Source organism: Callorhinus ursinus, unplaced genomic scaffold, assembly GCF_003265705.2.
Source record: "Callorhinus ursinus isolate GAN/ISIS: 27379988/994484 unplaced genomic scaffold, GSC_fseal_2.0 scaffold4, whole genome shotgun sequence".
Taxonomy (NCBI): Eukaryota; Metazoa; Chordata; class Mammalia; order Carnivora; family Otariidae; genus Callorhinus; species Callorhinus ursinus.
Genome location: NW_027397066.1, coordinates 84,354,487 through 84,369,809, shown reverse-complemented (window position 1 = coordinate 84,369,809; position 15,323 = coordinate 84,354,487). Strand labels below are relative to the sequence as shown.

General features: G+C 36.1%; 1 long non-coding RNA gene across 7 annotated transcripts in view; it reads right to left on the bottom strand.

Annotated features, from left to right (window-relative positions):
• Positions 1-15,323, bottom strand: part of LOC112825456 (uncharacterized) — a 35,851-nt gene that overhangs the window by 19,076 nt on the left and 1,452 nt on the right. For all 7 annotated transcript variants that reach the window (XR_012377992.1, XR_012377993.1, XR_012377994.1 and 4 more), the window contains exons 3-4: positions 14,401-14,595; positions 1,274-1,387 (exon numbers count right to left, since the gene is read on the bottom strand). This is a non-coding gene — a long non-coding RNA (uncharacterized lncRNA). The remainder of the gene's footprint in view (positions 1-1,273; positions 1,388-14,400; positions 14,596-15,323) is intronic.

Here is a 15,323-nt window from a genome sequence, read left to right as displayed (position 1 = left end):
GGATAAAGGGGGAGGAGTTAGGGGAACAACAGAAAGGGTTTACAAAGAAGTACAAAGACACTTGTAGTGATGCGTATGTTTATTATCTTGATTTTGGTGATTGTTTCATGGGTATATACATATGTCAAATTACCAAACTGTACACTTGAAATATATGCAATGTATTGTATGTCAATTGTACTTCAATAAAGCCATAAAAAATTTTTTTAAACTGTGGTCTGACCAATGGAGATGTGGAAAAAGCAACTGCTTTGTTCTGGACCACATATTTCCATCTTTCAGAGTAAAACTGTATAGGTTCTTTGGGCAGCCCTAAGCACACTGCTGGTTTATACTGAGATGTCAAGCAACAAATCTCATGTCTTTATCACATGTCTGCTATTAGGCCAGATTCTCTTCATCTGAGTGGCTATCTTTATACTTATCTCTAATATATTTCATATTATTTGTTCTTCACATGACTATTATAATGAGTCTCTGGTATTAATATTCATTAAACCATTAGTTTCTCAGACTCCATTCAGTGAACACTAGGGATACTCACAGAACCATCTGAGGTATCCTGAGTGGGTATGGGATTGGAGATAGAGGGAAAGTGATAAAGATTCTGAATGGGCAAGGCTTTGGCCTCCAACTCAGACAGTTTGTTTTGTAGACTTAAGGACTCTTGGAAAAAAAGTATGAAAATAGATCATCTAAGTTTTCCACAAGCCCACACTCAGAAGCTAATGCACAGTAGTTGCTCAATAAATATCTGCTGAATGAATCTTGATTAAATTTAAAATGCCACTCTCACTTTTTTCTGTACTCCCTCTCATGTGGCATGGGTATATACATACACCATTTGGGTTTCTTGGGATGGGAGTATTAATTTTTGAGAAGTGCTGTTGATTTTACACTACAAAAGTTACCAATTGCAAGGAAGATGGAAGAGTAGAAGGATCCTGGGCTCACCTCCCCCAAGGGACACACCAAGGCTGCAACAACATTTAATGCAAGTCACTCTGAAAACAACCTGAAGACTAGCAGAACAGCTTTTCCACAGCTAGAAATAATAAAGAAAAAGCCACATTCAGAAGGGTAGAAGGGGCAGAGACTCAGTCAGGAACCAAACCCCTGGTACAGCAACCCACAAGCAAGAGGGATATCACAGGAATGGAGGTCCTAAGAAGCAAGGGAATCAAGGCCCACATCAGGCACCTCTGGCTCTGGGCACCTGCACGAAGAAAGGAAACCCCCATAAGATCTGCCTCTGAAAATCAGCGGGGCTTACCTTAACTCCAAGAGAGCCAGAAGGCTATAAGAAACCAAGACTCCACTCAAAGGGCCAGAGCACTGTATCACTTCGTCTGAGATCCAACACAAAGACAGCAGTTTGGAAAAGCACCTGGGTTATACATGAAGGAAATTTACTAATTTTAGGGTGTGCACTGAAGGGTCAGGAAAATGCTCGTGGGCACCATTTTTCTTGCTTCTTTCGGCTTAGCTGGCCAGATGCTTGTGGGAGCCAGTTCTGACACTCTCCATCTGTCCTGATAACACCACTTGCCCTACCCCACATTCCCCTGCAAACCTGTCCAGCCCAATCGGCACCACACCTGGCAAACACTCTGTTTTGTTTTGCTTTTAAGATTTTTATTGGGCTAATCTCTACACCCAACATGAGGCTGGAACTCACAACCCCAAGATCAAGAGTCACATGCCCCACCGACTGAGCCAGCCAGGTGCCCCAGCAGCCTCAGTTTTGACCAGTGTTTCCCCAAAGCAACTTTCACCCCACCACACATGGTGGGCAGCCCCAGCGCAGGGCAGTGCACCTCCAGAGCAACTCCTGCCCCAGGGATGTGGCGGGGGGGTGCTAGCCTCACCCAGCAGCATGCCCACAGCAATTGTAGCTAAGACTCTTAGCCAGCTACACTGGGAGCTAACCCCATCCACCAGCACACCCACTATAGCCAGATCTCTTAGCTAGCTGCACAGGGGTCCAGCCCTGCCCACCAGTATGCCCACAGTAGTTATGGCTAATCACTGCAGCTACCTAGGCTGGAGGCCAGATCTGCCCACCAGTATGCCTGCAGCAGTCATGCCCAGTCACAACAGGAAGGTGCATGCAGCCCAGACAGGAGATACCGCTGGAAGTACCTGGTTCTGGTACTGGTACAGAGGACTGTGATACTGGGCCCCATGGGACACCTTCTACATAAGGCCGTTACTTTAAACATCAGGAGACCAGACCTACCTAATATACAGAAACAACACAGAGTCAGACAAAATCAGGAAACAGAAGAGTATGTTCCAAACAAAAGAACAAGACAAAACCTCAGAAAGAGAACTATGAAAGAGATAAGGAATCTATATGATAAAGAGTACAAGGTAACGGTCATTAAGATGTTAAACCAGATTTGAGAGAAGCATACGAGCTCAGTGAGAACTTCAACAAAGAGAGAGAAAATATAAAAAAGAATCAGAGCTGAAGAATACAACAGCTGAAATAAAAAATACACTAGAGAGAATCAATAGCAGATTAGAGAATGCGGAAGAATGGAGCAGTGATCTGGAAGACAGGGTAATGGAAAGCACCCAAGCCTAATAGTAAAAACAAAAGAAAATAAAAAAACAAATAATAAGGATAGGTTAAGGGACTTCTGGGACAACATCAAGCATACTAACACTCATATTATAGGGGTCCCAGAAGGAGAAGAGAAAAGGGCAGAAAACTTATTTGAGAAAATAGCTAAAAACCTCCATAAATTTAAGGAGATGAAAACAGACATCCTGGTCTAGGCTACACAGAGAGCCCCAAATAAGTGAGCCCAGGCAGTCCACACCAAGACATATAATAATTAAAATATCCAAAATTAAAGATAGAGAATCTTAAAAGCGGCAAGAGCAAATAGTTACATACAAGGGAAACACCATAAGGCTATCACCTAATTTGTCAGCAGAAAGTTTACAAGCCAGAAGGGAGTGGCATGATCTGTTCAAAGTGCTCAAAGGAAAAAATCTACAACCAAGAATACTGGGCAAGGTTATCATTCAGAATTGAAGGAGAGATAAAAAGTTTCCCAGATAAACAAAAGTTAAAGTTCAGCACTGTTAAACCAGCCTTACAAGAAATATTAAAAGGAATTCCATAAGCAAAGATGGAAAGGCCATAACTAGAAAACTTCATAAAAGGAAAAAATTCCACTTGTAAAAGCAAGCACATGGTAATGATAGATCAATTACTTATACTCATCAAGAAAAAAAGAGAAAGAATTGAGCTTGGATGGCTCAGTGGGTTAAGTGTCCAACTCTTGATTTTGACTCAGGTCATGATCTCAGGGTTGTGAGACTGAGCTCTACATCAGGCTCTGTGCTGGGTGTGGAGACTGCTTAAGATTCTCTTTCTCCCTTTCCTTTGCCCTTCCCCCCTCTCTCTAAAAAAATAATATCAGAAACAAAGGAGGAGATGTTACAACTGACACAAAAATACAAAGGATTATGAGATTTGGACAACCTAGAAGAAATAGATAAATTCCTAGAAACATACAAAATCTGGAGACTGAATCAGGAAGAATTAGATCTGAACAGACTGATTACTAGTACCAAAATGGAATCAGTAATCAAAAAACTCCCAACAAACAAGTATAGGACCAGACAGCTTCAGAGGTGAATTCTACCAAACATTCAGAGAACTGATACCTATCCTTCTCAAACTATTCCAAAAAATAGATGAGGAAGGAATGCTTCCAAATTTATTCTGTGAAGCCAGGATTATCTTGATATCAAAACCAAAGACACTATAAAAAAAGAAAATTACATACCAATATCCCTGATGAAAGGAAATGCAAAAGTCCTCAACAAAATTCAGCAAACCAAATTCAACAATATGTTAAAAGGATCATTCACCACAATCAAATGGGATTTATTTTGGTGATGCAAGGATGATTCAACACCTTCAAATCAACCAACATGATACACCACATTAACAAAATGAAGGATAAAAATCGTATGATCATCTCCAAAAATGGAGAAAAAGCCCTACACAAAACTCAACAACTGTTCATTATAAAACCTCTGCACAAAATGGGTTTAGAAAGAATATACTTCAACATAATAAAGGCCATACAGGACAAATCCACAGCTAACATCATACTCAGCAGTGAAAAGCTAAAAGCATTCCTCTAAAATCAGGAACAAGACAAGGATGTCCACTCTCACCATTTTTATTCAACATAGTACTAGCAGTCTTAGCCATAGCAATCAGACAAGAAAAAGAAATAAAAGGCATCCCAATTGGTAAAGAAAAAGTAAAACTTTCACTATTTGCAGATGACACGATACTATATATGGGAAACCCTAAACACTCCACCAAAAAACTATTAGAAGCAATGAATGGATTCAGTAAATTTGCTAAATAAAGAACCAATATACAGAAATCTGTTGCATTTCTATACATTAAGAACAAACTACAAGAAAGAGAAATTAAGAAAACAATCCCATTGACAACTGCATCAAAAAAGAATTACCTAGGAATAAATGTAACCCAAGGAGGCAAAAGAACTATACCCTACAAACTATAAGACATCAGTGAAAGAAACTGGGGAAGACACAAATGAAAGATGTTCTGTGATCATGGACTGGAAGAATATTGTTAAAACTTCCATACTACCCAAAGCAACCTGCAGATTCAATGCAATCCCTATCAAAATACTAATAGCACTTTTAACAGAACTAGAACAAATAATTCTTAATTTTGAGTGTAATGACAAAAGACCTCAAATAGCCAAGAGAAAGAACAAAGCTGGAAGTATTGACAATCCAGATTTCAAACTGTACTACAAAGATATAGTAATCAAAATAGTATGGTACTGGCACAAAAACATACACAGAAATCAATAGAGCAGAATAGAGAGCCCAGAAATAAATCCACACTTACATGGTCAATTATCTACAATAAAGAAGGCAAAAATACACATTGGGGAAAAGACAGTCTCCTCAGTAAATGGTGTTGAGAAAATTGGATAGCTAAATGCAAAAGAACGCAACTAAGACCACTTTCTTACATTATACAAATAAACACAAAATGGATTAAAGACCTAAATGTAAGACCTGAAATCACAAAACTAAAAGAAACCATAGGCAGTAAACTCTTGGACTTAAGCAATATTTTTCTGGATATGTCTCCTCAGGCAAGGGAAACAAGCAAAAATAAACAATTTGTACTACATCGAACTAAAAAGCTTTTGTACAGCAAAGGAAACCACCAATACAACAAAAAGGCAACCTATAGAATGGGAGAAGACATTTATAAATGACATATGTGCTAAGGGGCTAATATCCAAAATATATTTTAAAAACTCATACAACTTAAGATTTTATTTATTTATTTGACAGAGAGAGACACAGCGTGAGAGGGAACACAAGCAGGGAGAACGGGAGAGGGAGAAGCAGGCTTCCTGCCGAGCAGGGAGCCAGATGCGGGGCTCGATCCCAGGACCCTGGGATCATGACCTGAGCCGAAGGCAGACGCTTAACGACTGAGCCACCCAGGTGCCCCAATAATAATACAATTTAAAAATAGAGCACCTGAACAGACATTTTTCCAAAGAAGACATACAGATGGCCAACAGACACATGAAAAGATGCTCAACATCAATAATCATCAGGGAAATGCAAATTAAAACCACAATAAGCTATCACTTCAAAGTGGTCAGAATGGCTAGTATCAAAAGACAAGAAATAATAGGCATTGACAAAGATGTGGAAAAAAGGTAACCCTCATGCTTTCTTGGTGGAAATGTAAACTGGTGTAACAACTATGGAAAACAGTATAGAGATTTCTCCAAAAATTAAAAATAGAAATACCATATGACTCAGTAATTCCACTTCTGGGTATTTACCCAAGAAAATGAAAACACTAATTTGAAAAGATTATGCAACCCTGTATTTATTGTAGCATTACTTATAATAGCCAAGATACAGAAGCAACCTGAGTGTTCATCAACAGATGAATAGATAAAGCACTCCTTCCAATTAAGTTGAAAAAACTGAATATTAATGGTCAACTTTCTACCTCTTCTTAAAATTATCTTCATTTTTACCCATTCTAATCTTATTCCTTCTAGTGTCTGCTGTTTCCCCATTGTTCAAAATCAAATACTCTTATTTTTGACCTACAGTCACATCTTGTGAAGAAAATGACTCCATCTATTCATCTCTGTTCTGTATCTCATCTCTCTCACAATTTCCTCTAGACTATAAATATACTCAAATCTCTCCCATTCTAAAAAAAAATAATAACCCTCCTTTGACCCTGAATTACTCTAAGCTAATTCCCTATCTTCTAACTTCCTATCATGACCAAGCTCTGCATTTTTTCATCTTCCATTCACTCCCCAATGTGCTTAAATTTAAATTCTGTCAACACTACCTCAATAAAATTCTGAGTCATCAGTGACAAAATTTAGTTGACAAGTTTCTAATCCTTAGTATATTTAAATTTCTATACCATTTCACACTTGATATTTTGAGTAGTCAAATAAATTTTGAATAAATAAGAACTGATGGAGGAAAGGAAAAAAGTTGCTCTTAAACTCGAGTACCCAAAGAATTATAAACAGCTGTGGTAGCCAGAATAATGTCTCCCCTTGATCTTCCACCCCCACCAAAGATGTCTTTATCTCAGTCTCTGAAACCCATGAATATATTATGTTACTTAGCAAGGGGGAATTAAGGTTGTGGATGGAATTAAGGTAGCTAATCCTCTGGCCTTCACATGGGTAGATTTTTCTGGATTATCCATGCAGGCCCAATATAATCACAAAGATCCTTATAAATGAAAGGAGGCCGGCATGTGTGTCAGAGTGACGTGATATGAGAAAGACTCAACCAGCCATTTCTGGCTTTGAAGATGGAAGGGGATCATGAGCCATGGTGCTAGCAGCCTCTTAAAGCTGGAAAGGGCAAGAACAGAGATTCTGCCCCAAACCTCCAGAAAGGAACCAATCCTGCTTATACCTTGATTTTAGACCAGTAGGACCATTTCAGACTTCCAAGCTCCAAATATCTAAGATAACTGTTGTCCTATGTCACTGAATTTAAACTAATTTGTTATATCAAGAAAAACCATTTCTAATTTGTTATATCAAAAAAAACCATTTCTAATTTTCCTTTAAAGTACAGTTGAATCTTGTGATTTTTTTTTCTATTGAGTCTGATCTGTTGAGTGGGGGCTTGGAAGTGAGGATAGGAAGGAAACCAGGATCAAATGAGAGTTCTTTATATCACTGCAACTACTCTCTTGCTGACCTTCATACTACCAGCAGCTTGCTTATAATCATATATAAATACTAATGTACTATCACCAGAAATTAAAACCCTTACTAAAACTTAACAGGGTACAGACTTGCTTTAGAAACAAAAGTACAAGGAAAAAAAGAATTGTATTCTTCTTCTGTATTCTGTGAGATTGTATTCTTGCCTAGTTAGCAGGATAGAAAAGAAAGCTTGTTGGTTTCTGTTAGGAAGCAATTGGTAATGGCAGGAGAGAGGAACGTGGGTGAACCAATCTGGCACTAAAAAAGAAAAGAAGGGGGCTCCCAGAGCTGACCTAAACCATACAGTGACATCTAAGGTTAAATATACAGATTCCTTGGCCACCAATCTCCAACTTTCTAAAGCTTTTATCTGACCACTCAATATGATTTTACCCTCAGTCCAATTATTGCTGCTCTGCTTGAGTTCTTGCCCTAAGTCACAGGAAATAATAAATTCCTGTTACTTGAAGGTAGGAGAATTTCTCGCTAACAAAACAGAAAGGTAGGATACCTTATTCTGATGGGCAGAGATCATTCCCACTGTATCAACTGGAAATTCTAAGGAGTATTTTCTCATAGTAACATGAAACACAGAGAGGTTGCATTTAGAGAACAGCCCTTTGTGGGCTGACCTGGAGACAGAATTACTTTCCCATTAGATATTATGTTTTTAGCTCCAGAACAGGAATGAACCTTAAAATGCACCTAAGCCCTTCCCCCCCTTTACTTTCACTTTAGAATCAAGTTACTTATCTGTCCTACCTGCCTACCATTTCTTGACTCTACTCAGAGTCACAAAGTCAGACTCAACAAATATGACTTTCAGTATGTGACAAAAGGTTTTTTATAACCTCTACATCAGTGTTTCTCAAACTAGAATCTTTGAATTTTTTACCAGACTTTTTCCCATTTTGTGATGTATTTCATTAATCTCTAATAATACAATCATAGTCTAAATCACCATAATTGCCACCTATAACTAAGTACTGCCATGTGATTCCAGAGCCTGTGTTGTGTTTAGGTTTATGATCTTGTTGGTACTGTGTAATAGCACTCTCTCAGGCAAATGAGAAAAGAAATAGATAATAAACACTTCTTTCTGGCCATGTGAAAGCCAAATAACATCAGTGAAAGAATGAACAAAGGTCTCTTAAAGGTTTAGTAAAGAAAACTGGTCATCATATATGGAATACAACAGTTAGTACAGACATGCCAAATTTAGAAGAACCTAAATTGTGGCAGTTAGTTCTGTATTTACGTTTCAAGAGGCAATTTGTAAAAAGTAAAAAAAACTTAAGTAACACACAGGTTACACACAGATATTAATTTTATTAGTTTATATTTTTCTATATTTTATAAACTTTAGTTTTAAGGTTCTTTAAGAGGTAAGAACATAAAGAGTTAATACCAAGTATTAGGTCTTAACCTATTTTTATTACAATGTTATAGCTTATTGGAATGTTTTTTATACATGATTTTATTATAATATTCTAATAAAAATAACTGGAGGAGACTCAAAAAAATTTTTAACATAAACTCTACCCAGTAAATACGCTAAACATACCACGGTCCTAGTGCAAGTACTGCAACTATTCTAGGTCTTTCTCACAAACACATCTCAACTATTCAATAGCATCCCAAGTGGTCTCTGCTTCTAGTCTCCACCCTAACACACACTTCAATTACATCTTCCATACTGCTATCACATAGTTATCTTCTTGTGATTAAAGTCTGGTCAAGACTTTATGTTAAAATTCAATTCACCCTTCAGAATAAAATCTGAACTCATTACCATGGCATGTTAAGGCCCTCAATATATCCAGCCTTGTCTTTCAACTGTTTTGTCTCTTCTCATTCATTTTTTCCTCTGCCCTCCTCTACTCCCTAACTGCAGCCAAAGTACTTGCCAAACCTGTGGTTTCCAAAACTTACCAGGTCAAGTCTCTAAGATTTTGCGTTGTTCCCTCTGCCTAGGAAGTTTCCTCCTTTCCCCCACCCCCCCCCAGCTATGCCTTTCTTTCATTTCTTTAAAGACAACTCTCTTCCATATAGAAACTTGCCCTTAGCACCCCCAGCTAAGTACCTTAATATTACTCTATGCATGCATTTATGTCATCACATTACTGTGATTGTCTGATCCTTAATGGTCTTCCCAATTAAAAGACTTGCTTAAAGGTGACATCTGGGTCTTTCATTCATGTATCTTCAGCATCTACCTCAATGCCTTGCATATAATAGGCATTCACTATATTTTTTTTAGGAAGATGGGAGTAATTATATCAATAGGTCTCTATTACATTAACATTCTTCACCCTAAACCTTCACTTACGGAGAAACTTCCACTTGGCCTAATTAGACACAAATATCATTGACAAACTGTATGAGTCTCTTGATTTTGCCTCAACCTACATCAAAAGCAGTCCCATATTATAAATGGATGTTTTTAAAAGCTGTAAATAAGGAGGTAGCCTGAATTCTGTGCTCAAGGGTAGATCTTGAGCAAAGAGGGTGAAGAAAAAAAATAGCCTCCTTATTCCATGTTTCCTTAAGAAGAGTTTTGCCTTTGACATTTTTCTTCCCACTTCTTCCTGCACGCCTCTCCATGTAGTCTCCAATGTCCTTACCTTTTGTCCCTAACTATAGCCCTATCCAAGCCAGGAGTAGAAATTAAGCCTTATCCCTAAAATGCTCCAGGGTTAATCCCCTTCTCTCCACTATTGCAGAATAGAAAGAAGGAAAATAAGGAAAAGTTAAATTCACAAAAATCTGTGACTATCTAATTATATCTTAAATCTCAGGAGGTTTTGTTGAAAGTATTCTCGGAGAGTTGAATTTCAAGTATTGTAGCACCCAAGATTCTCCATTTTTGTATGGGTCTTTCTGTAAGGTGGAGAACCTGTATCATACTCTTCTCTTACCAAGTATATATAAAGACCAATCTCATTATTAATCGTTGAAAAAAAAAAAAAACTAAAAGTCTCACATAGTGCCTCCATTAAGTTAGATACTATATAGATCAGATCCTTCAGAACCACTATGTACAGCATTCCCATCACTAACTTACAATTCTTTAATAAAAGAATTTATTAATTTACTAAAGAATTCTCACATAGATATATTTAAATAATCAAATCTAGTATTGGTAAAACAATGATCCATTTCTGGTCTAAATCACAATATGTTTCCTTTGGACTTTTTTATATTGTTACTGAAGCAACAAAGATTGTATCTATTGTCGGAAAGTAATATTAATTCAAAGTATTTATTTTTTAGTTAAGTACTGATAAAGTTAATTTGTATACTGGGATCCACAAAACGGAGGCCACCTCAAGTGGCCAGGCCCGGGTCACAAATCTAAACGTACATCAGCCAGTGCTTATGGAAAACACCTGCCAGGGAAACCTAGCATACACCAATCACAATCCTTCAACTCAGCTTTAGCTAGCTTACCTTACCCTAGAACACAGGACCTGTTAGCCTTACAAGGAAATCCCTGACCTCCTAGCCAATCATACTGCTACCATCTTACTGCTTCAAATGCTCTATAAAACTGGCTCCTGTCCAAAATCCCCTGAAAAGAGTGTTCTACTGTTTGTTAGGTAGTATGCTCCCCCAATAGATATATTGTTTTCCTTCAATAAAGGACATCAAACTTGTTACTAAATTGTTTGTTTTCTCATTTGACACTACCTAATCCTCAAAATCCTTATCTAGATGATTTATCCATGATTTTCAACCTAACTTGATTTCATGTGAAATTTTAAAGAAAAGTTTTTATCTATTTAGACTACTTGTAATTGGATGTATTCTATATCTGGCCATACTTATGAACTTTTATTTTCAAGGAAAATACAGTGCTACTTAAAATTAATTTTAATCACTGTTTTATTCATTAAATAAGATTGGTGAAAATATCCCCAAATTAAAAACTAACTGATAGCAAAGGCTTATTATTGTATTAAAATCTAATCTGGATTAATTATACTGTTTGTATTGAAGGAAAAACCTACTGCTGACTGTAGATTTTTCATTTTACAAGGATGCCATATCTCATTTATCATCAATAATCTGAGAATGTTGAGATACTGAAAATATTTAGTAATAAGCTTCAGGTTGATTTCACATTTGGTTCTAATTAACTTTTTTTTTTTTAAAAAACTCTGAGATAATTCACATACCATAAAATTCTTTCAAAGTGTGCAATACAGGGGGTTTTAGTATAACTGTAGAGTTCTGCAACCATCACCATTATCTCATTTTAGCACATTTCACCATCCCCCCCCAAAAGACCCCATACTCATTTAGCAATCACTTCCCATTCTCCCTGCCCCATCCCTGGCAGCCAGTCATCTCCTTTCTGTCTCTATGGATTTGCCTATTCTAGCCATTTCCTATAAATGGAATAAAGCATGTGGCCTTTGTGTCTGGGTTTTTTCACTTAGAATATTTTCAAGCTTCACGATACATGTATCAGTATTTTATATTTTCTTATTAAGTAATACTATTCCATCATATGGATATATCACATTTTATTTATCCATTTATCAGCTGATGGACATTTAGTTCTTTCCACTTTTTAGCTATTATGAATAATGTTACTCTGAACATTCATGTATATAGGTTTTTATGGGAAAATGCTCAAATTTATTTTTAGCTCAAACATTTGTGCATGGTTCATTATGTACCAAAAAACATCTTAATGTAAGGTCAAAATGATGTTCTTAGCATAAATAAAGTACAGTTCCCTAAACCATATTAACTTGTCTTGATCATAAAATGAGATTCTAAACTGGTAAAGTATAGAGAAGGGATAATTTAACTTTTTTTTGGGGGGGGGATAATTTAACTTTTATGCAAACAATATGAAATAACATTTGGTTGACTTAGGTTCTAAATTACCTATTCCAAGCAGCATATGTAAGCATAAATTCTGGACCACAACATTTACAATTTAATTAAACTAATAAAATGGCATACAGTGTGTTAGAGCCAGTATCCTAGCAAACCAGTATCCTTAGCAAGTTATAAAATTCCATGACAAAGTTACAAAGATCTGACAATACAGACTCCATAAACCTAAGTATACGTATCAATCTGTGTTAACTGTATTTATTCACAAGTACATTTTAATTAACTCCAGTACTAAGGTTTTTATAATTATGTGGCTTCGCTGATACGTTCACATAACATTAGGACTTTGACACACTTTCATTAGTTATTTATTACTTACTTCAGTGCCACTTTTATACTAATCTTCTTGATCCTTTATATTTTTGTGTTTTACATCAATTCACACAAGATCTGATCTACCATAACTAGAAAGTTTTTGAGACCTCAATATTCACTAAGAAGGATTTTTTAAAGCTCATCTTTTCAACATTTTTGTATCTGTATTAATTTTTGAATGTCAATGTTTTTTCATATATAAAACCTTTTTAGCCCTTTGTAAGACTGTAATATAAAAAACATGTCTTTCCTTTTTATCAGATAGAGACATTTCAACCACTGTAATTCAAATAGTCAAATTAATGAAAGTCAATTTTAACCTTATATGCAATTGTAAAGTGAGTTCTAACACTAGATATGTAAATAGTGTTTTAAATTTTCAGCTAACCCTAGGCTGCCCTAAAGCATCAAAATGCTTCTAGGTCATGTTCCTTTTAATTTTACCCCTAACAAAATTGAGTAAAATTGTTAAGTTTGCTAGTGTAACTACAAGCAAATAAAACAGAAGGTCTAATCAACCAATTAATTCACTTCAGTGCCAAATAAAAAATTGGGATCACACAATCACTTGTCTCCAGGCATATATAATCTAAACTTACATATATTAGCATTTATTTATATGTCATCATTTCTTGTATACAATCTTGACAGTGGCCAACATAAAAATATAGTGGCATCATTATAAAACAGGTTTAATTTCAGATGAGAAAGTATGTCTGTAGGGCAGGGAAAGGCATAAGTGGATTTTTCTAAGCAAAACTCCATTGCAACAAAAATCTCTGCAAAACAATTTTCCAGCCCCAAACGGTCGCCCACTTATTTAAAGGTGGTGTTGAATCTTATAAGCAATATTGCTGCAAAGGAAGAATTTAGAAAATTCCTTTCAGTCACTGGGTGCAATTCTACTTGGAATACTAAGAAATGCATAAACAATTGAGGCAGCAAATATATACTTGTTGCACTACTAGGCAAATTAATATTGGCTATTAGTCAAAGGACTAAAAAATAAACAGCTTACTGGTTGAGTGTGAGCTTTAAGATCATAATGCCTAGGTTTAAATCCTGACTCTACCAGTTAACAATTTTAAGATCTTGAGTGTTTCATCTATGTAATGGAGATCTGCTAAGACAATGAATTAAAAGACCCCACACATAGTACTTCAAATAATAATTATTAACACTTAAGAAATTTATACAGTATTTTAATTTCATCTTTGGCTATTATTTTCATTTTGCAGTTCTTCCACCACATTTTATTTGTAAAGGCATGTAATAAATAAGAATGCTATAGTAAAACGTAAGTTACCAGAAAGCTTGGGGAATGAGTCATCTGGATAGGAAAGTTTTCCATAGGGTATGATTATAGGTATAGTTTAAAAAATAAATAAAATCAACGAATCGGATACAACTATTTCCTAATACTATTATGTACTTCCATACATTCTTAATGAGAGTATACTGGTAGTAATTAAACTTTTTTTTAATGAATCACTACTGTTATGGATATAAATTATAACTGTATGTTAATATTTCACAATCCCCTCAAGCCTTACTAAGAGGAATAAGCCCACTAGACTTTATCATGAAGTTCATGGATAGAATCCAGGGAGTACATGAACTTGGATGGGAGAAAAAAAAATAACATCTTTATTTTTACTACTCTCTAACTGAAATTTAGCATTTCCTTCAATTTTGAATGTAAGCAACAAACAGCTATACCTATGTCTGTATCACCACTAGGAATGAGATACTTTGTATCACATTATAACTTGCTATGAATTTTATTTTATACATTTAGAAACATTCTTAGAAGAGTCCATGGCTTCATCAGACTGCCAAAGTGGTCTGTGGCACAAAAGTTAAAAACTCTGACCTCAAATTTGTCCCAGTCTGCTGTGCATTGTTAATTAAGAGCATTAACATGTTCCATTATACTTTTCATACTGAAGCTTGTTTAGATTAGGGTAATACAAATTGGCTTATCTGGGACTTTTCTTTATGGACCTCCTGGATATAGTGAGTTCCCTTTGGGTAGGGAGCGATGTTTCCTACCATTCTTATATAGCTTCTGAAAGAACAAAACAGAGGGAAAGATAAGCCAAACGAAATTAGATTCAGAGGACACTGAAAGTACAAATATAAAACATCCTACTCTCCTACTTTCTAAACTAGAAGACAATATGAAACTCCACTGGTTAAATACCCTGAAGTTAACTGCATGGGTTCAAATTCTACTTCTGCCATTTATTAGCTATGTGACCCTAGGATCAGTAACTTAATCTCCCCGTGCACTGATTTATTTGTAAAAGGAGTTAATATGCACAGTACCTGACACATGACAAGTGTTGCATAAACATTACCTATATTCATGATTATTTTTACACATTTCACATTACGGCCAGTTAATGCCTGACTGGTTACATTAATAACTTATGTTTACACAGCACTGCGGTCTACAGTACCCTTTTACATACATTATGACATCTGAACCATACCATAGCCCTGTGAAAAAGGACAGCTATTATTATATATAGTTCAGTGTTGGAAAAAAGCTAAGATGGTAAGTACCAACACGGTATCACCCAAATGAGATCAGAGCAAGAACTCAAACCTGTATTTCATCCTCTGCCCCAACTGCCTAATTCTGTTTCTACTATATTAAACCGGTTAAAACAGAAAACAAAGATTATTTTGGAAGAAGGGAAATAGGCTATGTGATGAGCACTTTAGTGCTCTGCTACTCACAGGGTTGTCTTCTGGCCAGAATAATCTGTATCACTTAGGAGTTTGTTAAAA